We start from the raw sequence: 26024 nt of genomic DNA, 5'->3' as shown, positions 1-26024 counted from the left end.
ACGATTTGTCACTTCCGATCTCATTAGCAGAGAAACCTTTTCCTATTCTCTTGTGTAGAGCGGACTATGTCTGGGTAGATCCACACATTTTGCCCAAAATATTGAGCCAATCTATTTCTAAAGAAGAATTTAAGAACCAAATTCCTGTCCTGCTCAAACGCGAATGAGACTAGTAGTGTCCCTCTTGTTTTTATTTCTGTCTGCGTCGACATCTCAATTATTTCAGAAATGTTCATTGATTGTTGTTCCTGAGCTTCAACTCCGGTTACAGGCATAGATTTTCTGGACAGAAAGAAAGCTTTGGTAACCACGGGTGTTATTTCTTTAGGAATTTTAATACATTCCATCATATATTCTTTGAATATTTCCACAGGAGGCATTTTCTTAATCAGAGGAAAATTAACCACCCTTAGGTATAAATAACAGAGCGTTTTTTCTGTTCTCAAATTTTCTCTCTGCAAAGCTTTCTGATCTAATTAAATTAATTTGAACATTTTCCATAGTTGATACTTTCTCTTCCAATTTTTTAACTTTCTCCTATTGTAAATTCACAGACTTTTCGATGTTTAAACCCCTTTTATTAGCCTCTAGAAATGCATGGGAGGGCCACCTAGTAACTCGAGGTGGGGATTAGGTATGAGCGTAGGGGGTTGGGGGCCACTTTCACATTCAACATGAGACCTACGGAAAGAACAGTGGTCTCTAGTGAAGATTTGCTGGCCTTCGGAGTGAGACAAGAACGTTGCCCAAATCTCTTCTTGGAGTGAGTGTCCTCACTCTGACGGCCAGCAAATCTTCACTAGAGACCACTGTTCTTTCCGTACGTCTCATGTGGAATGCGAAAGTGGCCCCCAACCCCCTACGCTCATACCTAATCCCCACCTCGAGTTACTAGGTGGCCCTCCCATAGGGATACAAATACTTGTCTAGGGCATAGGCATTATAGGAAGGCTCGCTCACTCTCTCTCTCTCCCTCCCCCTCTTCTTCCCCTCTCACCCCCCCCCTGCAGGATACTGAAACGGGCTGTCTGGGAATATCGTGGACCACGATACTCCTGCTGGACACTTTCGTGTACTGTGATGAATCATTGGTTGTTTTATCGCGGTGCACGATGTTTTCGCGATTTGCGACTCCAGTTCCGCAAATGGCGAAACCATCGCGTGCGGCGATGTTTCCCCACTGCACGAAAAATGCCTTATTTGCATAGGCCACGCCCCCTCATGTGTTACCACTGCGATATTGGAAAATGAGGCCCTTAGTCTAAAGTCACTATTGTAGGTTTTTGCTAAGAAAATACTGTTCCAAATGTTAATTTTACAGGTTCTTGAAGAGTGTTGCTTTCCATGTTGTCACGTGCCAGTTCTGCCTTGGGGGGGGCCGAGGAGTAGAAGTAGCTCCTCCAACTGGGGCTCCTCCATCTCCCTCGCTCGCGCCCTCTCCACCTCCTCCGTCGTGCTCAGGGGGTCAGCGTCTCTCTCCTCCTCATTTCCAGAGATCGCAATGTTTCGACCCCAGCCTGACCTCGCAGTGGTGACGGCATCTCGGGGACCCCTGGGCTCAGTGAGATCATCTCGGCCATAGGAGAAGAACCGAGCTCCTGACTCTCTTCCAATGCGGCCCTCACTTCTGGCGACCTTGGGGTTACCTCGAAGAAACTCTCAATTTTTTGCTGTATTTCTTCTTCTTTAACAGGTAAATTCTTCTTAAGCTTCGCTTTACACCTTGTGTGAGGCATCGTATAATCAAAACAACTTCACCAGGAAATTCAACTGAGGAAATTCAATATCGCAGTAAGAGAGCTCCATCTCAGCGTCTCATGCAGTGGCCATCTTGCCTCGTCCCTAAAATAATTTACTTGAATGCTGTGGCAGAAACATTTTAAATCACGAATTAAAAGTTGTCAGAGTGCATACAAGTCGTAATGATAATGAATGTCCATCTCCTAGAGTGCATTTTTGTTTCATTATAGTGGACACAGGACTACATTGCTGTGACCGATAACGCATGACCATCTTAGCCTTCGGTGCATGTTATGTCCGTCGGTCGCAGACGGCTGCGATCGCGAGTCCTCCGTTCCTGCACTGCTCTCCTGCCCTCCCCGGGTCTGTTTGCAGCGCGGGCCTGCCTACATCTCTGCGTTCCGCGGGACTTCTTTCGTCGGCATGGATGCAGCTACTTCCTACTCTGATGCCGAGCCTTCCTAGGTGCGCGCGCGCGCGCGTCATAGGCCCCGCCTTTGAAGCCTCTCTGGCGGGAACCTCGGGGGCGTCCCTGTTTGATGACATCATTGGTCTCCCGTATTTAAGCTCCACCTTCGCCCCCCAGCTAGCTGACTTGGCAACAAGTTCCATCTGTGGTCTGAACTCCTGCTTTGTGTTCCTGCAATGTCGCCTCCTGCCTTGCTCTTGGACCCTGGCTGGCACCCGCTCCTCGGGGGTCAGTGTGCGCTCCTACGGGGACTCGCTCCCCTGGCCTACCTCGCTCCTTGGACTGGCTCTGTGCCTCTTGGGTCCTACTCTGCATGGGCTCCAGCTACTCTGGTCTTCATTGGAACACCGCAGCAACCTGTGAGTTCCTCATCTGCCCTTCCCCGCTCCGCGGGGTTGCGCCTGTATCCTCACCAAGACTGGCTGCGCTCGCCCGCTCCTCAGGCCGCACTACTATTCAAGAGACTACCTAGTACCGCCCCGCTCCACGGGGCTGGACTTCAGCCTGTTGCTGACTGTCAGCTGTCCCGCTCCTCGGGTCAGTGCCTCTGCCACACTGCTGGCAATTCCTCCGCTCTCCGGGCTCCTGCCTACGTCAGCAGTTGAGTTCGGGACCAGACTATCCTACCCCGTGGGTGGTCTATGTCTCTTACCTACGTCCATCATGCTGCAGCTCTGCCCCCTCGGGGCTGAGCTCCCGGAGAACCTCCTACTTGACTATCCTTGCGCCTACCTCTCCGCAGTTCGCCTGGTGCCTCTCTCTTCAGGGACGCACTCCAAGAACCACCTACAGCCTACCACCCTGCGGGGGTTATCTCCTGGTCCCTGGGGCCTCTCCACCACTGTGCCTAGAGCTCCCCGCTATGCCGGTACCTCGCGTCCTGACGGTGCGGACCTGTGGGGCTCCTCCCCACAGGCTCGGGCCAAGGATCCATATACCCACAAACCATAACAGTGCAATGTTGTTCACATAGAGGTACCACCACCATATTAAAGCTGGCGGCATTATATTTTCAGCAATACTAATTTCCTGTGCGCCAAAGTACACTCTTAGGAACCTTTGCATTTGTCGGATGACTTTGTCATGCACCTCTGAGACATTTATTTGAAACGTAGTTTCCTTTCTGTTTGTTTGTTTGTTTGAGTAAATGATTTTTTCCTCTCTGCATCACACATTTTATAGTCACCCACAGGTTACAATAAACAGTTTGTTAGTCAACCCATAATGAGGTAGACCGAGGCAGCTGGCATTCCCATATTCCTGTTGTTACCTGTGGCAGCCTTTCCAGGCACTTTGTGCAAATATGAATTGTAATTAATTTAGCAAGGCAAAGCAGAAAACAAAGTGCATTGTACTATAAGAGAGAAAGTGATTATATTAGTTGTTCGAATTTGTGCTTAACTATTGCCTTTTCCAAATCCAAGCTCAGGGCAAATTACAATTCACGTACTGTGGCTATTTCCCTGCCCAAGAGGGTTTAACAATCTAAGATGTCCCTCGGGCAATAGAGTGGGAAGTGACACCCCGAAGGTGACAAGGAGCAAGATTCAAACCCTGGCTTCCCTGATTCTCAGCTAACCACTCGGTTAATCCGCACGCGGTTATATTTATCCATGCTCGTGATGTCGTTAATCATAAAAGAGTGGTGATAAGCAGGGTATCCAACTGTCTTGTTTTATCAGAGGGGTAGCTCCATAGTTGAGTTTAAAAGCTTTGTCCTTAAAAAAAAAAATCATCCAGCTCAATATATTTTGCTGGCATTCTATCGAATATTTTCTGCTGCCATTTTCCAATATTTCTCTCAAAATTTTATTTATTTTATTTATTTTGAGTTTTTCTATACCGGCATTCGCGATGGGAATCACATCATGCCGGTTTACAATTAAAAAGGTGTGACAAACTAATATAATAAGAAATATTATAATAATATAATAAGAAATATATATCTTAATATAATAAGAAATATATATCTTAATATAATATAAATAAAAATATAATATAAAATATATATCTTAATATAATAAGAAATATATCTTAATATAATAAGAAATAAATAGGTTCTGAAAGTTGACCATCTTAGGTGATGGGAGCGAGATTGGGCCCTGAACGTTCTTTACCATCTCTTCCTGCATAACTCACCTTATAACCTCTGCACTAGGAACCTATGTACTAAGAGGTAAATAATCCAAGCTGGGCACATAGGTGCAAACTCTGTGGGCACATTTTACCTGGGGAGGGAGCTGCACCACAATCAGAGCAGAAGTAGACGAGTGCTTCTGTTCCAGTTATTGCCCAAGCTAAAATTACCTGCCGAGGTTTGCACCTGCTTTCTCTGTGGGTAAAGTTTAATCACAAAACACTATGTGTAGGTTTAAATAATTAAATCTCTATAGCTCATCTCTGCCCTATCCCCACCCCCGGGAACATCTCTAGAATCAGCGGATGAAAGTAGAAGGTTGCCTGTTGAACTGCGTGTACTCTCTGTTTCCTGTCTTTTAGCCAGTTTGTAATCCACAAAAGGACATTGCCACCTATCCCATGACTTTTTACTTTTCCTAGAAGCCTCTCATGAGGAACTTTGTCAAACGCCTTCTGAAAATCCAAGTATACTACATCTACTGGTTCACCTTTATCCACATGTTTATTAATTCCTTCAAAAAAGTGAAGCAGATTTGTGAGGCAAGACTTGCCTTGGTTAAAACCATGCTGACTTTGTTCCATTAAACCATGGCTTTCTCTATGTTCTGTGATTTTGATGTTTAGAACACTTTCTACTATTTTTCCTGGCACTGAAGTCAGGCTAACCGGTCTGTAGTTTCCCAGATCGCCCCTGGAGCCCTTTTTAAATATTAGGGTTACATTAGCCAGGTACAATGAATGATTTTAATGATAGTGTGTGCCTGTTCATTTTTTTCTAAAACCATTCATGTCTAACATCCCAACATACATCAGAGACACTCCCCATTTTTTGGCTATGCTGGAAGACTTAGAGGGGCTGACTCAAGACTTGATACTTGATGTGAATTTTCCATATCCATCTGTTCCCCAAGATGAAGATAAACACTTGGAATGCTGCACTCACTGAAATAAAAAAACTTCTCACTGACAACTTTCTAGCTATTAATACGAACAAGACTGAACTTCTCTTCATTTCACCTACAAACAACTCCACACTGAACACAACAGTCCTACCCCAAGGCAACCCTCTGGCTACACAACAAGTCCGCAGTCTTGGCATTATTTTAGACAACAATTTTACCTTTAAAAAATTCATCGCTGACACTGTTAAAAACGGATATTTTAAACTTCACACACTAAAGCGTATCAGACCTCTATTACACCCATATGACTTCTGTACAGTACTTCAAGCTACAATTCTATCAAAACTTGACTACTGTAACACTTTGCTATTAGGACTACCAAAAAACACGTTGCAACCTTTGCAAATGCTTCAAAATGCAGCGGCGCGCATCATCACCAACACGCACCGCCACGATCACATCACTCCTGTGCTTCAATCACTTTACTGGCTACCCGTAGCTTCCCGGATCATATACAAATCGATTACTCTAATTCATAAGGCTATCTATAACCAAAACATGCAATGGTTTCCTGAGCACCTGTATTTCAAAAAAACAAACCGTCCAATCAGATCCCAACATCAGGCCAGACTGCCGACCCCTTCTCCTAAACTAACCAAACTTACATCCACTAAAGAACGTTCGCTCATCATAGCAGGAACTAAAATGTGGAAAAATATGCCCGCTGATCTGCGCCAAGAACCCTGGCACCGAAAATTCAAACAGAACCTAAAAACTTGGCTGTTTAGAAAAGCCTTTCTTTGAAGGATGGGAATCATGCATTTACTTCTTCGCTTCTCAACCTACGCAGAACTCCTCTACTCTACCCCGCCTTTCCCTTTTTTCCCCCCTGACTCCCCTTTCCTTCCTCCCCTTTTTCCCTTACCCTCCTTATTCCTTACAAATAACTCCCTTCAAGACAAACTTTTTGTTAATATTGTTACATATATGTATTTATTTATTTATTTATTTTTGGTTTTTATATACCGATCTTCCTGCATTAGATACAAATCAAACCGGTTTACAAAGAACGTAAAACTTGCCTGTAGGCTATACATTGAACCTTGAACATTAACCTTGAAAGAACCTGGAACAACAAATTGAATTATGAAACAATACAATACAGTCACAATAAGCAATTGATTCCATTTTTGATAGGTATACTCCTAGTTTTTCTGTTTAAATTAGCACTTTGCTTATTCCACTTATGTTCATTGTAAAGCCTTTTGTGGCTGAATTACTGTTTACTGTAAACCGAGGTAATGTGCATTACGTACCGCAGTATATAAAAAACGATAAATAAATTAAAAAATAAATAAATAAATAAATAAATAATGAAGCTCTGGAGGTCATACAAGAATATCTTGATTTAAGAAGCAGAACGCAAAGAATACCAAATTAATTTTTATTAGCATTGGCATCGATAGCTCTGAAAAGTAGTTATTTTGGTTTTCAGAGATCATATTACCAGCAAACATCAGGAACTGCCATGGAGTACAACTATGGCAACATTGCTGGCTAATTTATATATATTAAGTCAAAGTTAGAAAGTAAATGGGTCAATCATTCACCATTTTCTGATCAGATTTTGCTTTGAAAATGTATTATTAATGTCTTTCTTTTGTGGTCTGGTACAATATCTGAGTTGTTGAGTTTTCATAATTGGCTCAATAGCTGTAATGAAAACACTCAATTTTCTTTGAAGTATAACGTCACTAGAATTACGTTTTTAGATTGTGAGAATATCAAGAGGGTATGTTTGCGATTACAGTACCTCATAAAATCAGATAGAAAAACATTTTTACACGTTGATGGTTTCCATTCTCTGCCATTGAAAGAAAATTTGCCTTTTTCACAGTTTTTAAGGTACAGACAAAATTGCACTAAAACTTCAGAATACAAACATGAATTTTATGCTTTTCAGAAGAAACAGTTGGCCAGAGATTATTCATATTCTTGTATGAGATGTGCCTATAAGAGAGCATTAGTGATAGAAGTTTTTTTTTGCTCACAACTTGGCCACCAATGCCAGCAACAGACATTCTTTCTTGTGTTTTAAAGCATTCACCCATGTCTAAGGATATAGTCAATATCCATTGACACTTGTATGTTTTAGCAGAACGTTCTTGTTTTGAAAATGCAAAGATCAGAATGGCATTTTCTTGGGATAAAAATCTCAGAGAACTTTTATCACCAACAATATTGCCACAAGCTATTATTGATGCTAAGTCTTGTGACCATCGAAAATGCGGTCATTGTACAGTTTGCATGACTACAGTCTAAAGTTTTCATTCATCTATTTGAACAGAAGGAATATCCACTATGTTTTTTGAACTCTTGTACAAGTGCATATGCTGTTTACCTTATTTTATATCTGTGTAACATGATCTTTGTAGGTATAACAAAACATCTTTGAGAACGAGAATTCCAGAGCATAGAAGTTATCTCAAAACCAGGAAAATGAATGCACCATAGTATCGCACTGTATTGAAATGAGTTACATTTTTTTAGAGTTTTAAGTGTTTAGTAATTGATCTTGTTCTAGTTGTCCCATGAGATGGTAATCGGGCGCAATTACTTTTTAGCTTGGAACAGAGATGGATTTTTGAAATGAATTCAACAGAGTCAAATGGTTTGGACGTTAGCATTGATTGGCTGTCTTTATTTTGTTTCATATTTATTTACATAGAAACATAGAAATGACAGCAGAAGAAGACCAAACGGCCCATCCAGTCTGCCCAGCAAGCTTCGCACTTTTTTTTTTCTCATACTTATCTGTTACTCTTGGTTCTATTTCCCTTCCACCCCCACCATTAATGTAGAGAGCAGTGTTGGAACTGCATCTAAGTGAAATATCTAGCGTAATTAGTTAGGGGTAGTAACTGCCGCAATAAGCAAGCTACACCCATGCTTATTTGTTTACCCAGACTATGTAATTCAGTCCTTGTTGGTTGTTGTCTGTATATAGATCCACTTTTCTTCATTCTCCCTGCCGTTGAAGCAGAGAGTTATGCTGGATATGCATTGAAAATGAAGTATCAGACTTTCTCCCCTGCCGTTGAAGCAGAGAGCTATGCTGGATATGCATGAAGTATCAGTCTTTCTCCCCTGCCGTTGAAGCAGAGAGCTATGCTGGATATGCGTGAAGTATCAGTTTTTCTCCCCTGCCGTTGAAGCAGAGAGCTATGCTGTTGAAAGTGAAGTATCAGACTTATTTGGTTTGGGGTAGTAACTGCCGTAACAAGCAAGCTACTCCCCACTTTTTTGTGAATGCAAATCCTTTTTTCCACATTTCCTCTTGCCGTTGAAGCTTAGAGCAATGTTAGAGTCGCATTAACCGTGTGTATGTTTATTGAATAAGGATATTATCTCCAGGCAGTAACCGTCATTTCCGCGAGCCACCCACTCTTCATTCACGTCCTCTAGACTTTATGGATCCAGTGTTTATCCCACACCCCTTTGAAGTTCTTCACAGTTCTTGTCTTCACCACTTCCTCCGGAAGGGCATTCCAGGCATCCACCACCCTCTCCGTGAAGAAATACTTCCTGATATTGGTTCTGAGTCTTCCTCCCTGGAGCTTCAACTTGTGACCCCTGGTTCTGCTGATTTTTTTCTGATGGAAAAGGTTTGTCCTTGTCTTTGGATCATTAAAACCTTTCAAGTATCTGAAAGTCTGTATCATATCACCTCTGCTCCTCCTTTCCTCCAGGGTGTACATATTTAGATTCTTCAATCTCTCCTCATAAGTCATTTGATGAAGACCATCCACCTTCTCTGGACCACCTCCATCTTGTCTCTGTCTCTTTGGAGATACGGTCTCCAGAACTGAACACAGTACTCCAGGTGAGGCCTCACCATGGACCTGTACAAGGTGATAATTACTTCCCTTTTCTTACTCGATAGTCCTCTCTCTATGCAGCCCAGCATTCTTCTGGCTTTAGCTATCGCCTTGTCGCATTGTTTCGCCGACTTCAGATCATTAGACACCATCACCCCAAGGTCCCTCTCCTGCTCCGTGCACATCAGCCTTTCCCCCCCCATCGAATACAGTTGATTCGGATTTCCACTCCCCATATGCATGATTCTGCACTTCTTGGCATTGAATCTCAGCTGCCATATCTTTGACCACTCTTTCAGCTTCCTTAAATCCCGTCTCATTCTCTCCACTTCTTCCGGCGTGTCCACTCTGTTGCAGATCTTAGTGTCGTCCGCAAAAAGACAAATCTTACCTTCTATCCCGTCAGCAATGTCGCTCACAAAGATATTGAACAGGACCGGTCCCAACACCGATCCTTGCGGTATACCGCTTAAAACCGCTCTCTCTTCAGAGAGAGCTCCATTTACCATCACACATTGTCTTCTGTCCGTCAACCAGTTTGCTATCCAGGCCACCACCTCGGCACTCACTCCTAAGCTTCTCATTTTACTCCCAGTCTCCTGTGTGGGACTGTATCAAAAGCTTTGCTGAAATCCAAGTAGATCACATTGAGTGCTCTTCCTTGATCCAATTCCTTGGTTACCCAGTCAAAAAAGTCAATCAGATTTGTCTGACAAATTTAAGCCAGTTCAATATCATTAGTTTAATTTGGACCAGAAGTTTCAGATGTTCCTCACTGGTTCAATCTTTTGATTGGATGATAAGTGTTCCTTGGTTTTTAAAGCATATTGATTGCATAGTTTCAGATGCAGGATTTAAAACTCCATTTGCCACCTAAGTTATGTCATACTGTTTCAAAATAAAACTAGGCCGATCATGCCACATAACAAGTGAATGGTTTGAATAATGGAGAACTTTGAATATGAAGAAATTGTAAATTTTAAAGAGTTCTATTTTTCCAAAAGACCAAACTAATTCTAGTGAGTTATTAATTTTTATTGTATTTTATTTAAATGAAATCCTGAAGCAGCGTGGATGTGAAACAAGGCTGCGTCGGCATGTGACGTTGTCTGTTGACAACCTTGGTGCTTACTTCTAAATGCTCTGTACTACAGGTGGAGGTTAAAGCTGGCTTTTCTCTTCACATCCTGCAGAACAAAGAGATACGTTTTTGGTTTATTCATGTAATGAAATAGCATATGTTTATGAGCACATTGTAAATATGAATCAGTCATGCAGAGACAATCAGTCTCTCCCGGAACCATTACATCCATTCATACAGACATTTAAAGAACTTGTCCTTATTTATTTATTTATTTATTTACTTATTTATTTAACACTTTTATATACCGAAGTTCATGTAACAAAGTTACATATCGCTTCGGTTTAAAGATGTCGCTTTGTTAGAGAAGATAGGTCAGAAATTTAGACATAATTTATTTGATTAATTATTTTCTACATTTGAATGTTATTTTGGAATTACAGCAGTGAGACAATTTTTTTTATATTGATTGCACAGTCTCACTTTTCTCGTTTTTTGAGTGATTACTTATTGACAAATCCAGGATTGCATGTAAGTGGAATTTTGAAAATCACTCAGGGGTCCAGTGATTGTAACAGAGCAATGTATACTTTTACGTGACCTGAAGAGAGGCATTTCCGGTGGCAGGGCAAAAGTTGGCGTGGAGTTGTGACTTATGCGCATACTTTCACTACCGTACCTGAAGGTAACTTGCTTTGAGCTACCAATGAAAATGCGCAAGGTAAAAAACTAATTAAATTGTCATAAGTTAGAGGGGTGAGCCCTGGGACTGCTGCTGGGTTGACGCTACCTGGATGGTGTAAGCATGGCACAGGTCCCGGCAGGTGGCAGCTGAGACGAGGCAAGGCAAGGGCAGTGTCCAGGAAGGGTCTGAGGTCAGCGGTGGCTAGCAGAGAAGTCGAGATTCGGGCCAAGGTGTAGGCAGAAACAAGATGGAATCTAGAAACAAGTGAAGGTCAGGGCAGGTGGCAATCAGGCAAGGTCCAAAGTCCATTATAAGTCATCACCAAGAAGATAAAGAGGCTGACAGGAACCGAGAACAGACAGGACAGGAGGGCAGGGCAGAGGCAAGGCTGGAACGAGGCAGGAACTGGAGACAAAGGCAGAAACAGGGCAAGGCAACAGGTAAGAGCATGGCAGGAGACCTGTTGCTGAGGCGCTGGCTGGTAGCAGAAGATTTCCTTATATATTAGGACAGGATATGATGTCATCAGCCTGCACCCCAGGAAGTCCTGGTAGCAAGGCCTCTAAGAGGCTGTCCTGGTGCCAGGAAGTGCTATACATGCCCCTAGAATGCTGCACAGAGTGGGGCGTTATGCTGGAGCACTTGAAAGTAAGGGGTGTTACATAACTAATCTTTAAAAATGTATACCCCTAAGTTACCCCATATTATCCAATTAGAGTAGGTGTATCTTTGTGTGACAGAATGCGTGCTTATATTCGTTCAATTACTTGAGGATTTTCAAAGCAAACTTATGTAAGCAAGTTTCCTTTGAAAATGCTCAGAGAAGGGTGCGTGCATGATGTACTACACAGGCTGCACAGCTGGCCAGACTGTTAAAAATCGCCTACTTAAAGCACAAAAGATAGCTATTGGCTTTGCAAGTAGTTATTTTTCATGTATGGTTTAGCTTTTGTGAAATTTAATGCAAATTCATAGTTAATTTGTGGCTGTGATGCAAAATTATAAAAAACAGCTCATTAATTATGAATGCATAAGTAAACTAAGTGCAAAAAAAGTCTTTGCAAACTACATATTGCAAAAGAATTCACTGCACCTCAGGGAGATACAAAGTGTTTGTGAAAAATTCCATAGGAAAACTCTGCATGCTATTTTCCTTCCCGGGCTTATTTGCATGTAAATGACAGTAGCCAAATAGCACAGGATAAAATGAAAATAGGGAGGGTAACTTTCAAACAGCTCCGCGCAGCCCCAAATACTGAAACAGGCCGATGCAATATCGGTGCAGGGGAAAACGGGCGCCCACGATCAAGGGTCTGCTTTCCTAGTCCGCGCCGATCGACCTCTCAAGGGGCGCCCAATTTAATATTTAAATCTGCTGCCGCGGTAAAATGGAGGCACTGGGGAAATCATGCACCCCTAGCGCCTCCTTAGCAGGTGCACCCGGGAGAGGTGGCTGTCAGCGGTGGGTTAGGAAAAGGGACACTCAATTTTATGAGCATCCCTTTCACTAACCTGACCACCAGCAAACTTTTTAACATTTTTGTTTAAAGTTTCTCCTCCTTTTTGATCCTCCAACTTAATATCCTCATGATATAAAGTCAGAGGAAGTACAGAAAAGCTTTTCTGAACACTTTTTTGGGCTGCTCAGAAATTAACGGCCTCCTCTGGGCAGGTGTTCATTTCTGAGGGTAGAAATGTGTGCGTCAGGTGCCCTTTTTTTTTTTTGCATTGGGGGAGGAAAGCTTATAGCCTCATCAACATACATTTGCATGTGCTGCTGAGTGCCATTAGCTTCGCGGGGGTTGGGCACGCGTGGCATAAGGGGTTATGGATGCGTGTCCAAAACGCACATTCAACCAGGGGTTAACCGGTGCGCTCGGCTGTGCGCATCGTATTGCATCGGCCTGTGAGTGCCGATATGGCTGCACGGAGATCTTCAACAGTATTTATAAACTTTGCATATGAGGTACACACAGATTATAAAATACATATATATCCTCCTGCAAACATACGTGCGTATGTATGGTTATAAGAACATAAGAAATTGCCATGCTGGGTCAGACCAAGAGTCCATCAAACCCAGCATCCTGTTTCCAACAGAGGCCAAACCAGGCCACAAGAACCTGGCAATTACCCAAACACTAAGAAGATCCCATGCTACTGATGCAATTAATAGCAGTGGCTATTCCCTAAGTAACTTGATTAATAGCCATTAATGGACTTCTCCTCCAAGAACTTATCCAAACCTTTTTAGAACCCAGCTACACTAACTGCACTAACAACATCCTCTGGCAACAAATTCCAGAGCTTTACTGTGCGTTGAGTGAAAAAGAACTTTCTCCGATTAGTTTTAAATGTGCTACTAGTCCTATTATTTGAAAGTGTAAGTAACCGATTCACATCTTACTTACGTGTGAATACCTGCAATGTATTGAAAGTGCATATAATCAATGCATTGAAAGCACGCAGTTTTTCTACCTATTTTAAAAACATATGCGCATATATTTTACGCATAACAAAAATCACAACTTGCTCACGCGAAACCCTGCTTATTTTAAAACATGGATGTGTAACTGAAATCACCAGTTTGCCAAACCTCCGTCAGTTCACTCAGTCCTTTTCCAGGTCATTAAGACCTTCCTTGTTCTCCACGCTGAACTCTGCCCCTCCCCAGTTCACTCCGACCTCCCATCCAACCAATAGTGAACAACGGACCAGACGAGTCTGATATTGATTGTGCAAAATAATTAGCAGGCGCATAATTACATGAAGAAGTTGACAAATGTGCACGCGTAACTCTCTTATAAAATAGCAACTTGTATGCGTAGCTTCCCAGAGCCCTCCTGGACTGCCCCTTATTATTTGTACCCATTTAGGATACAGCGGCAAATCACTGTTTTTGAATAAAAGAAAGCACATATATGTGCGCTTGAAAATGAAAATATGTGCGTACATTTGATGTTTTTAAAATAGCGTGCACACGACTGCAAGCTACTCAAGTGCGTATACGCTGATTTTACACGTATGAATGTTTGGAAAATTCATCGCAATTCTGGGCACTTGAATAACATCGGTTTCAGTGTCTTGTTAGCTACTGAATCTGCGACAATAAAACATTTGCTGTACAATGCCTGCCCTGCCTTAATGAAAATGTTTTCCCTGCCTCCTCCGGAAGTTGCGTGCTGTGCGTGTATAGAGGTGACTGCAGCGTGCTTTCTTTCTTTTTTTTTTTTTTTAACATCGGGCCACTTAAGCCACTCCCTCCCGGGGGGACGCTTTCATTTTGTTTAATTAAGCGGGGTGAGATAGGGAGGGAGGGAGCTGGCACATCAAGGAGGAGTGGTTTACTTCTGAGATGGGGGTGGAGGCGGGGGAGGGGATCCCCAGGTTGCTTCTCTTTAGGTTTTTAACAGGACTTAGCCGTTGGCATTCAATATCGAAAGCGTTTGTGCGGGCAAAACACAGCCTTTAAAGTTCCGCCCCATTCACCGGCAAATTTCTTTTCTGTGAAGCTTTCCAGTAGTTACCTGCGTGCCGTCTCCTCCAGGTGCAGAATAACTCGCTGCTTTTTTTGGGCCCTGGCATTTATGTTTCTGTTTTCTATTACGTTGCTGCTGTGTTCTTATGATTATTTTATTTTGTATCCCACCCCGAACATCGGCGGGGCGTGTAATAAACGATTTTAAATAAATAAATAAACATAAATAAATAAACATAAATATTTAGCTCTAACTGGATAAAATTATCTTGCAAGCTCTGGTTGGAAAAACTGCTGTCCTAAAGTGAGCTGGATAACCAAAAAAAGTACCTATCATGCCAAATGGGAGTCAATCTTCCCTTGACCTCTGGTCCCCTACTTAAAAAAAAAAAAAGTTGTTGGCCATTCTGTTTCTCTGTGCTACAGCCCCAAAGGAGCTCTAGCGAATAACTGTATATCAATATTTCTCTGTATATCAATATTTCTGGGAGAAATGGTCCTCAATAGATTCCAACTTCCTTGTCGAAGACGACACATGAGGCCATTGACGATGACAATGACAACATGTTTCTAGAGGGTTTTAGAGTCCATGAATGTCATCCAGTTAACTTCTGCATGGAAGAGGAGCTGAACAAAGTACAAATATCCCCATTCTGGCACACCAGAGGCCTCAGGGTGTGAAGGGTTAAGTCTGCTTCCTTGCCCATTCTGTCCTTGGTCTCTCTCTGCTGAGATTCCCCACAACGGTGCCACAATTTGACTTGATTAAACTCCCTGATGTAAACCTGGAAGGTTCCATTCCTCTGTCTTATCCAGTGCGTATGTATGCCGGAGCACGAGCCTCCGTAGGGAACGACCATTATTCACATTTAACACAGAGTGCTTTTTCAGTTCTAAGCTATTCTTCCTATAATCACCAATTAGCAACTGTCACAGTGGTTTTCCCTGGCAGCTGATGAGAACTGAAGTTCTGGCACATTGGAGATGCCACTAAAGCCCTCTAGTTAATAAGTGCGATATTCAGAGCAGAACTAATAGCTCACGCTTAGGATGGCTCCCTCTCTTACCATGACCTGATTCTCCCAAGCCCCTTAGGATTTTGATATCTCAAAACACCAACAGTGTGACAGGCAATTGTTAGCCAAAAAATGTTCTAGAAGCACTCCAGTCAAATTCCACAACAGGAAAGCAAACATTTCTTTTTTTCTGTTTTGTTTTTTGAGTTTTCAATGGACAGTATATTCTTCTCTAGAGTGATATTTCCAAGTGGGTTCATTTTGTACATTCTACCAATAAAACAATTTCCTCAGCTAACTTTTCCAATAGATCCAGAAGCACTGCATATTAGAGGTGTGCAGAGGATACATTTTAATTTCTTTTGTCGTGTTGTTTCAATAGTTGCTTTTTTTCATTTTTTAAAGTTTGGTTTCTTTTTTTTCCGTTTTTTTTTGTGTTTGTTTTGAAAAATAGTGTGTGCTATTTCGAAATTAAGACATTGATTTTAAAACGCGCGAACATGCGCCCATACAAACTCATATCAGTGCGCGAGCAAAGATATGCTGGAATTTTTAATTGGGCGCACACTTGTGTGCGTTTGTTTTAAAATGCACCAACCGTGCATAAATATGCTAAGAGTTGACTCTAGCACAGCTAGTGCGCATGTGTTTTCCACAGGACCATGTCGGCTTTTACGTGCGTATGTCAGCGAATTTCAAAACATGCTTGCACTACGCACATTCCCAGTTTTTGCAAGTAGTCCACCAGTTTGTCCAGTTAATAGCAAGGTCTTTCAGATTGTATAAGATCCTGTTATATAAGACCCAAAACTCGAGATCTACAGACTCGCTTCTCTTCAGGAGCAACAGTGAAGTTACGTGGATATCTGGCGTACGCGCGCTACGGTTTTCGATTGTAAAATTCGGAGTTACGCGCATAAGTCTTGGCCCCGTCCCTGAATGCCTGTTCCCTACCCCTTCTCTGCCCATTTTCTGCCCCTTATTCCTTACACATGCACGGGTACGCACGCACGTATTTTGCAAATTTGTAAAATCTGCGTTGCTCGTGCATTTTTGCGTGAACAGCGCTTTTAAAATTGACCTGAGAGCGCACTACTTGCAAATAGTGCGCCTAATATCCAAAACCGCCAAAAAAGTGAAAAAAAAGGAAACAAACTTACAAACCCTTGGGGGTCTCCAGAGAGAGAAGCCGTTTCTCAAAAAATGTAAAAATTGTTAAAATCAAACCCTGATCACAAGCCCTGCCCCCAGAGCCTAGATCCTCCCCTTTGGGAGTTGGCCCAGGTGGTCCTAGTGGAGGCCTGGGAGCAACCCCTCTGCTCCTGGAGCCAGCGGCCACCACGTTTTGAAATGATCTATGTTTCTTTTCGATTTTTAAACTAAATGCCAAGGCGCTTACATGTGCTCACCCAGAAGCCACTTTCCATTCAGCATAAGACTGTTTTACTTGCAAATTGACAAGTAGAAAAAGAAAAATAGAAATACAAAGGTGAATTTTAAAAGCCCGATGTGCGCCATAACCGGGAGATACGAGAATATGTTGGGCTGGCGCACGCCGAGCAGATTAAAAAAACCGCCTGGATATGCGTGTGATCTCCCGCTGCAAGCGCAAAATGTATTTACCCAAACTGGGGCGGGGAGTAGGCGTGGTCTGGGCAGGGCATGGGTGTTCCTGGATTTCACAATGAAACCAGCGCGTAAATACTTATGCGCACAGGTGCAACGGGGTCCCCCTGCCACGTAACTTTACTTCTGCTATGGATGGTGTGCAAACCATAAAACAAAAACACAACAACAACAGATCAGCAGGGTTTGAAAGGCTGGGGCTAAGAGGGGAAAAGGGAGGCTATTAAACTGGGGGGGGGGGGATTGAAAGTCTGGGTGACCAGGGAACGGACTGGGAAAACTGGTAATGGCATCAGCGAGGGTGCCTAGTAAAATCCCCCCCACATACACGGTAGAAACGGCATTTATGCGCATAGGCGTGTGCCCACTTAAACTTCTGTGCACGTGTGCGTGCGGTCAGCCTGTTTTATAACATGCACGCCTGTACATGCATATGTTATAAAATGGCCTCGTCCTGGGCGTAGGCCGACGAACTCGCGCACATGAGCGCCAGCGTGCCTGTTTAAAAGTTACTATCATTGAGTTTAGGGCATTTCTGAAGGTCCAATGATGATATCTGCTAGGCTGTTGAGTGAAGATGAGTGTGCATTCAGTGGAATGAAACGAGGACACCACCCGTGAAAGTATGAAGGCCCTATGTACAGTGTTTCTTCCAGTTGAAAATGTTTGCTGAAGGAGTTGTTTTATTGTTAGATTGTATTCATTTCTCAGACACGTAGGATCACTAGTTTGGGGTATTCGTTTTGTACATACCATGGTAGGACTATAAATATCACTCTAAATTCAGGGAATGTTGGGTCTGCTCTCAGTCTCTTGAATTCAGTGCTAGTCCTCTTCTTAATACTTACAGTGTTTCAAAGTGAGCCTCCGTATGCTGTTCGTAGGACGTAATATGTATAGGCAACATATCAAGGCGCACTTGGAAGTTCCTTTTTATCAGGCCAGTGGTGCTCATTCAATACTCCCCCCCCTCCCCCCGCAGTTCCAGCATCTTGTACCCTCCGAGTCCCTTTCAACTCCATTTTGGATGTTTTGGTTGTAGGAGGATAAGGGAGAATATGAAGTATCTGGGGCTGCCCTGAATAGGAGGGGGTCAGTGTCAAGGCTGCTGGGGGGGGGGGGGGAGGGGGGTTTCGCTTGACATATTCAAGCTGCATGGGCTGGAGGTGGCTGGGGAGGTTCGTTGGAGGATCTGAGTTGCTGGAGAACCGAGGAGGGATTCTGTCTCTCTACAGCACCAAGTCTCAGATTCAGACAGGATGATCAACAACTAGCTGACACCATCTGTAGCTCCCTCATGGGGGAGCAAACCCCTAACCTCTCTCAATTATCTCTGCACAGAACCTCCCCAGTAGGTTGGAGCACTCCTTTAGTATGGGGAAACCAAAGGTCCCATAAAAGGATATCCATCCTGAGTATGCATGATTTAGATTAGCCTACATTGGAGACAAGGGGTGTGCAAATCTAACTCATGCATTGTGGCGAGCCTGAAAACCTGAGCAGATAGGTGCGCCTCCAGGAAAGGCTTGGGAAACACTGGTTTAGATGGCTAACTCGTGAATTTAGCCAATTGTTTGGAAATCAAACCCTTTATGCTATTACTCACCTTCAGAAACCTTCTCATTCCTACAACACTCCCACGGATCAGGAAGACCTCAGAGGCAAAGAAGACTCATCGGGGTAGATTTTAAAAGGGTGCGCGCTACCCGGCGCGCACACATGTACGCCCGCAAGGGGGTGCACAATTGTGCACCTTGCACACGCCGAGCCGCCTTCTCCTGTTCCCTTCCCCCTAGCCTGACCTTACCACCCCTTCCCCTAACCTTTACCCGCCCCCAGCCCTACTCTAACCCCCCCTGACTTTTGTCTTACCTTTTGCGCCTGCCTCTGGGCAGACGCAAGATGCGCACGCCGGCAGCCTGCCGGCACACGAGCCTCCGACACAGCGGCAATGGCCGCTATGTCGGAGGCCTCTGGTGCCGCCCACTCCCTGCCCTGGACCACCCCTTAAGTAAAGCCCCAAGACTTACACGTGTCCCGGGGCTTTACTTGCGTCTCTGGGCCATTTTTTAAATAGGCCCGGCGCGTGTAACCCCCTCTACCCTCGTAAATCCACTGGATTTACGTGCGTAGAGCTTTGAAAATCCGGCCCATTATGAATAACTATAATACGCTTCTGGCAGAAGGAATCTGCATGGAAGCCCTCCCACAGATCAAGGGAGAGTCAGAGCACAACAAGTTTGTCCCTAACATATAAATTCACTTCTCTGACGAGTGAGCAAAATTCTAAGATAATTAAAACATAAAGCACTTGTATACAAATGAGAAAAAAGGGCAACATCTGGAAAGCTATGAACACTGATGCTCATAGTATGGGAAGTAAAGTCTTGGATCTAGAGGCAGTCGTGGAAGAAGTTGACTCAGATAGAGCAGCTGTCACGGAGACCTGGTACATGGATATAGTTATTCTGGGCTACAATCTATTCAGGAAGGACTGGATAGGAAGAAAGGGAAAGGAATTAGCAGGCTTACGAGGTAAGGAGGAGGCACTGTGGGTTAATCTGGCAAAAAGGAACGGAACATGTTTACATTGGTGTAATATACATACAGACCTCCATCACAGACAGAAGAACTGAATAGAGATTTATTGGAGGATATGCTATGCTAGGGGATTTCAATCTGCCAGATGTTGATTGGGACATCCCAACTGCAGTGTCTTCTAGAAGCAGGGAGATCCTGGAATATCTGCAGAGAGAACTGTTCTGTCCACGGGTAATGGAACCCACAGAGGAGGGGGCGATACTGGACCTGGTACTTACCATAGGCCTTTAACACATGTTTACCACATCATATCGTATGGTGCGATGCAAATACTGGGAGGAGAGGGGATGCAAATTCAAAACCTGGGCAGAGAGAGGTATCGCAGAGCCATAACGCCAATTTTAACAACACCTCTTTCAGATGCGTTAGGCTGTGCGATAGCAGCCGGGACCATGCAATGACGTAGCATGTCCCGTAGATAGGTATTTGTATCCCTAGGATAGGCCCACCTAGTAACTCGAGGTGGGGATTAGATAAGAGTGTAGGGGGTTAGGGGCCACTTTCACATTCTACATGAGACGTACGAACAGAACAGTGGTCTCTTGTGAAGATTAGCTGGCCGTCGGAGTGAGGACACTCACACAAAGATGAGATTTGTGCAGTGTTCTCTCATCCTAGCTTGATGGACTCTCTATCTGGGTAACATCAAGCTAGGTTGGGAGACCCTTGCCCAAACCTCATCTTTGAGTGAGTGTCCTCACTCCGACGGCCAGCAAAACTTCACAAGAGACCACTGTTCTGTTCGTATGTCTCATGTAGAATGTGAAAGTGGCCCCTAACCCCCTACACTCTTATCTAATCCCCACCTCGAGTTACTAGGTGGGCCTATCCTAGGGATATAAATACCTATCTACGGGACATGCTATTACAGCCAGTCTCTAAATGCAATAAACACTACATTAGCATAGCCCACACCCATTTTGCTATCGCATGCGGTACTTACCGCATGTTGATAAATCTAGGCCTAACTTTGTTAAAATGGGGAAGTACTTCAAGAAATCATTAGTTGGTTGGGGAAATAGAAGAGTAGTGGGCAAACCTAAAAGGAGATATTATGAGGGCAGCTAAGCCTTTTGTAAGGAAAATAAATGCAGGTAATAGGAGGCCACTGTGGTTTTCTAAATAAGTAGCTGAAAAGATAAGGGAGAACAGGTTAGCATTCATAAACTACAAGAGATCGCAGAAAGAGGAAGACAGGTGACAACATCTGGAAAAGCTATGAAAAATGTGTTCATGGCGAGCTAACTAAACGTAAACTAGCTGAGGTGATGGGACCAGATGGGATACATCCAAGGATATTAAGGGAACTTAGCGAAGCTCTGCCTGACATTTCCATTGTTTCTTTACAGTCAGGCGTGGTTCCAGAGGACTGGAGATGGGCGGATGTGATTCCTATTAATAAAAGTGGAAGTAAGGATGAGGTGGGGAACTACAGACTGATTAGTCTGATCTCTGTGGTGAGCAAGCTAATAGAATCACTGTTAAAACAAAGGATGCTGCAATTTCTGGAATCCCATGGTTTGCAAGATGTGAGGCAGCATGGTTTTTACTAAAGATATTTCGTCAGACAAATCTATCAGTTTCTTTGAGTGGGTGACCAGAGGGTTGGATCAGGGGAGAGGACTAGATGTAATGTATTTGGGCTTCATTAAGACCTTGGACACAGCTCTGCATAGGCGACTTTAAATAAATTGAGCATCCTTGGTATGGGCCCTCATAGTGACTGACGGGGTTAGAAACCAGTTGGCATGGGAGGTGACAAATGATATTTGTAAATGAAGTTCATGCTGAAGAGGGGGCTGGGAATAGTGGTGTGTCTCAGGGAGCGTTCCTTGGGCTGGTTCTTTTCAACATTTTTGTGAGTGACATTACAGAAGGTTTCTCAGGAAGGGTTTGTCTTTTTGCCTACGACACCAAAATCTGCATCGGGGTAGACAGCCAGGGAGGTGTGGAAAATATGAGGAAGGATCTGGCCTTAGCGAAATTCAACCACGACCTCTCAGAAATTTCCAGGTGGTTGAAACAGTCAAAACTCAAAGAAAATCTGTACAAATCAGAATTCCTCTGGCACCTGCTTAAACAAAAACCAGATTTCCTTCCATCACCAGTTATGGATGGCCAAATAATTCAGGTCAAAGAGGTGATGACTACTCTTGGAGTACGTTTAGATTCCTCTTTAAAACTCTCATCTTAGGTTTCACATCTTTCAAAGACATCATTTTTTTTCTTATGTTTCATCCGTCGCCTAAGACCTTTTTTGGATCAAGGCAACCTAAAATCTCATTCATTCACTTACTGTAATTCTCTCTTTAAGAAATTCAAATTAGGAGACGCCAGATCATCAGGAATAGGCTGCTAAACATATTTTTGGATAAAGAAATATGATTGTGTCACATCTCTACTTCATGCACGACATTAGTTACCTATTTCCTCCCAGATAATTTTTAAACTTGGTTGCTTAGCTTTCAAGGCATTTAGAATGGGTACTCCACCATACCTGGGCAAATTCACCAAACCATCCCATCCCATCTCTCAGCAGGAATTACTGACGAGGCCATCTTCCAGAGAAATTAGGCTTGAAACAACTCTAGAATCAAGTTCCTCCTAGCTTGCTCCTTCTAGTCTTTCCCTCTCTCTTTGAGAAAGACTGCCTTAAATTTAAGAAAAATCTGAAAACATACCTTTTTTACTCAAATGTATAATAAATATGATCAGTAGTAATATATCATAATACTGTTCATAAGTGGCTATTTTATATTTTATGTTCTTAATGTTTAATTCTGTTGCTTTTTAAATTTTGGTTGTATGTTTTTGTTTAAATTAAGATTCATATTCACTTCTGGTTTTATACTTCAATTTTGGTTTTGTGTATACTGATTTTTATATATTTTCTGTTTTATTATCTGTATTTATTTTATTTTAAAACCTTTGTCAATTTTGATTTACTAGCTGTAAGATATGATGATAATTAAGCGAATAAACAAAGTTAAAATAAATTAGTGAAGCTCGAGGAATGGTCTAAGATCTGGCAGCAAACATTTAATGCTAAAAAATGCAGAGTTATGCATTTAGGATGCAAAAAATCCAATGAATTACAGTATTGGGGTTGAAATTTTTCTAAGCACATCAGAGAAGTGTGTTCTGGGAGTGATTATACTGATGATCTTAAGGTGGTCAAGCAGGTGCATAAAGCGATGGCAAAAGCCAGAAAGATGTTTGGCTGCAGCCATAGGGAGAGGAATGAGGTCTCTGGTGAGATCTCACTTGGAATACTGTGTGCAGTTCTGAAGCCCAAACCTTCAAAAAGATATAGACAGGATGGAGTCAGTCCAGAGGGTGGATACTAAAATAGTCAGTGGTCTTTGTTCTTAAGCACATGGGGACAGACCAAGATCTAAACATGAATACCCTAGAGGAAAGTCGAGATAGGGGAAATATGATAAGAGACATTCAAATATCTCAAAGGTTTCCATGCACAGGAGGTGAGCCTTTTTCAATGGAAACCAGGGGTCACGGGATGAGGTTAAAAGATGGTAGACTCAGGAGTAATATTAGGAAATATTTCCTTACAAAGAGGGTGGTGGATGCATGGAACCGCCTTCCAGTGGAGATGGTAGAGACAAAATTATTACCTGAATTCAAGAATGCATGGGATAAAGATAGGGATTTCTGATAGAATGATGAGAACTGTAAAGCTAAATTATTTGGGCCGTTGGGCAATTAGATAGGTCATTAGACAGGCCATATGGTCTTTTTCTGCTGTCATGCCTCTATGTTTATTTATCTTCTGCTTTCTGAAAAAGAAAATATTCTGATATATTTTCCTCCCAACCCAGATTGTCACTGAACCATGCTTCAGTGGCTAGAACCACATTAATGTCCGTAGCGGCTTTCCGGATAATGATTTTGTTAGGTTCTAAGCATTTACACACGTAACTCTCAGTTACTGCACTTCTTCGTATGTCTCAGGCACCACCTTACAAGAGACAGAACAATGGTCAAGCCTAGTGTTTTCTCAGCAATCACACACCAACTCCACAAATCTGCGAGTGATGAGTTGACGTGTGCGTCAGCTCCGTTGCATTTTCCTACAATCTGCCAGCATGATGTCTCCTCAGGAAGATCCAAATCCCTGGTAGTGCTCCTAGGGAGGCCAGTGAGAAGCACTGCATCGATCTCTCCCCACCCTGGAGGACCTCTGCTTACAGTAACTTGAGTGAGTGCTGGGGAGAGGGGGGGGGGGGGTTTCTTTCAGGGAGGCAACGAGCGGCGGTTACACTCAGGATTTCGGAAAAAGGAGTCAGGTGCCATTTATATCTGTGTGTTCAGACAATTTCAGAATGACATCTAATGCAGAGTCAGAATCAAATGCTGTCCGCCGTCCTATGGACCGACTTATTTTTTGTACCTGCAGTTGGAATAAAACCGACAGTTTTGGAATCTTGTCCTGTGCTTTAAATTCGCTGCATGGATATACAAGCACCCAGAATAGACAGGAGAAGTCTCCAGCACAGAAAGCAGAACACCCACAGTTCCATTCTATGATCTGAAAGACGATTTTAGTCAAGAACCCCTAGGCATGATGGGAGATTGCATCCTGCCAGCAACTAGCAACGTCTTTCCAAATTGTTTTTCTACCTCACTTGCATACGGGTAGTGTAATGCTGTGTTAAATTCTTTTGTATAATTCATTTTTCCCTAGGCTTTTTCTGAACATTTTGAAATTTATAAATTTTTTTTTTTAGAAAAAGTCTACTCTCTGTTCTGACTGGGGCTGTATAAAAACCTGTGGGTATGGGAAGATTTGTGGGGCATCCATAGGGGACCTTCATTTTCAGTTCGTATTGTATTTTCCCTGGGAATTTCTCAGTGCTTGTTCTAACCAACCACATGGCAGAAAAGCAGTGGGGAAAAAACATATTTCCCTCCCCCCCCCCCCCCCCCCGCAATGATTTTCATCTCTTTCTGTCGGTTATAATCAACACTGAGAAATTCCCGGGGAAAATAAAATACAAACCGAAAACAAGGTGAAACATGAAGGGCAAACATTTGTATTTCATTGGAAAGCTATGTTAACAGTCTCAGGTGACAGCATTTATGAACCCCCAGGAAGTCACTGAGTTTTATCAGTCGCTTTGAATGAGTACTAAATTTTGATTGTTTCCTACTTGCAGCTTGGTTTCCGAGCCAAGTAGTTGTTATTGATTTTTTTTTTTAACTCAGCCATACGTCTTTGTTAAAAAAGTCGGCCTGAAATGTTTTGCAGAGAATGCTCAATGAAATTCTGCATCTCCTAGGCTGCACTGGTGCCTGAACATCACCATGCAAGTCTCTGATCAGTCGGACTTTGTGCTCCTGTTACATCCCGGTGACCGTCTTCACTCTGTGCAATCGACACTGCCAATGCTGCAGCTATTTACTAAGAATAATGGAGGCTCCAGGCTCAACTGGGCCCTCAGTAAAGAGCTATGAATGGTGCAGCCAGTGCAGGGAAGCAGCGGCTACCAGGGGTGGGCAGAAGGAAAGATTTTGTTTCATTTTTTGGGTTCTTTTCTTCTCACAAATTTTGTTTTGTTTAATATTTGTTTCATTTAAAAAAACAAAAGAAACAGGGCCACCCACCACCGATCCCTCGCACTCAGAAAAGTGCCAGCGCAAGGACCCTTCCCGGCTCCCACTTACCCGGTCCGGGGAGGGGGGAGCATCCGCAGGCAAGGCCCAGGCCCAGGCACAGACCCAACACTGAGGCCTGGCTTGGAGGCCAGGTCTGACATGCAGGCCTCAGCCCAGGCCTGACGCTGGGGCCCAGCCCGGAGGATGTTGTCCCAATGCTGGGGGTCTTAGCCTAGGGTCAGGCCCAGGCCGGAGTACAGGCATTGGAGGTCTTCTTTCGACATCTTTCTTTTCTCTTCAAATAACGCTGTCTGCTCGGGATGCACCTGAGTTAATTAATTAATTCATTCATCTTCTGCTGCACAACAAAATGGCACCTTCTGCTGGGGAGGATGCACTGGAGTTAATTAAATCTGTCGTGCCCCAAGCAGACAGTGTTATTTGGGTAATTGCCAGGTTCTTGTGGCCTGGTTTTGGCCTCTGTTGGAAACAGGATGCTGGGCTTGATGGACCCTTGGTCTGACCCAGCGTGGCAATTTCTTATGTTCTTAAGAGAGAAGTCAAAAGAAAGAAGACATCGAAAGAAGACCTCCGAGACCTGGATTCTGGGCCTGGGCCCAAGCTGCTGGCATCTTCTTGTATGCAAGGAAGTAACGATGGTGTAGGCCTCTGCGTGCCAGCCAGGAGCCATTTACAAGAGCCGCATCTGCGGTCAGGAGTGAGCAGGGATCACTCCTGTGCCCTGAAAGCTTGAGACCTAATAAATGAGATAATAGAGCCTGGGGGGGTGAGGGCA

This window comes from Rhinatrema bivittatum, unplaced genomic scaffold, assembly GCF_901001135.1.
Source record: "Rhinatrema bivittatum unplaced genomic scaffold, aRhiBiv1.1, whole genome shotgun sequence".
NCBI classification, from domain to species: domain Eukaryota; kingdom Metazoa; phylum Chordata; class Amphibia; order Gymnophiona; family Rhinatrematidae; genus Rhinatrema; species Rhinatrema bivittatum.
This window is presented reverse-complemented; position numbering follows the sequence as displayed.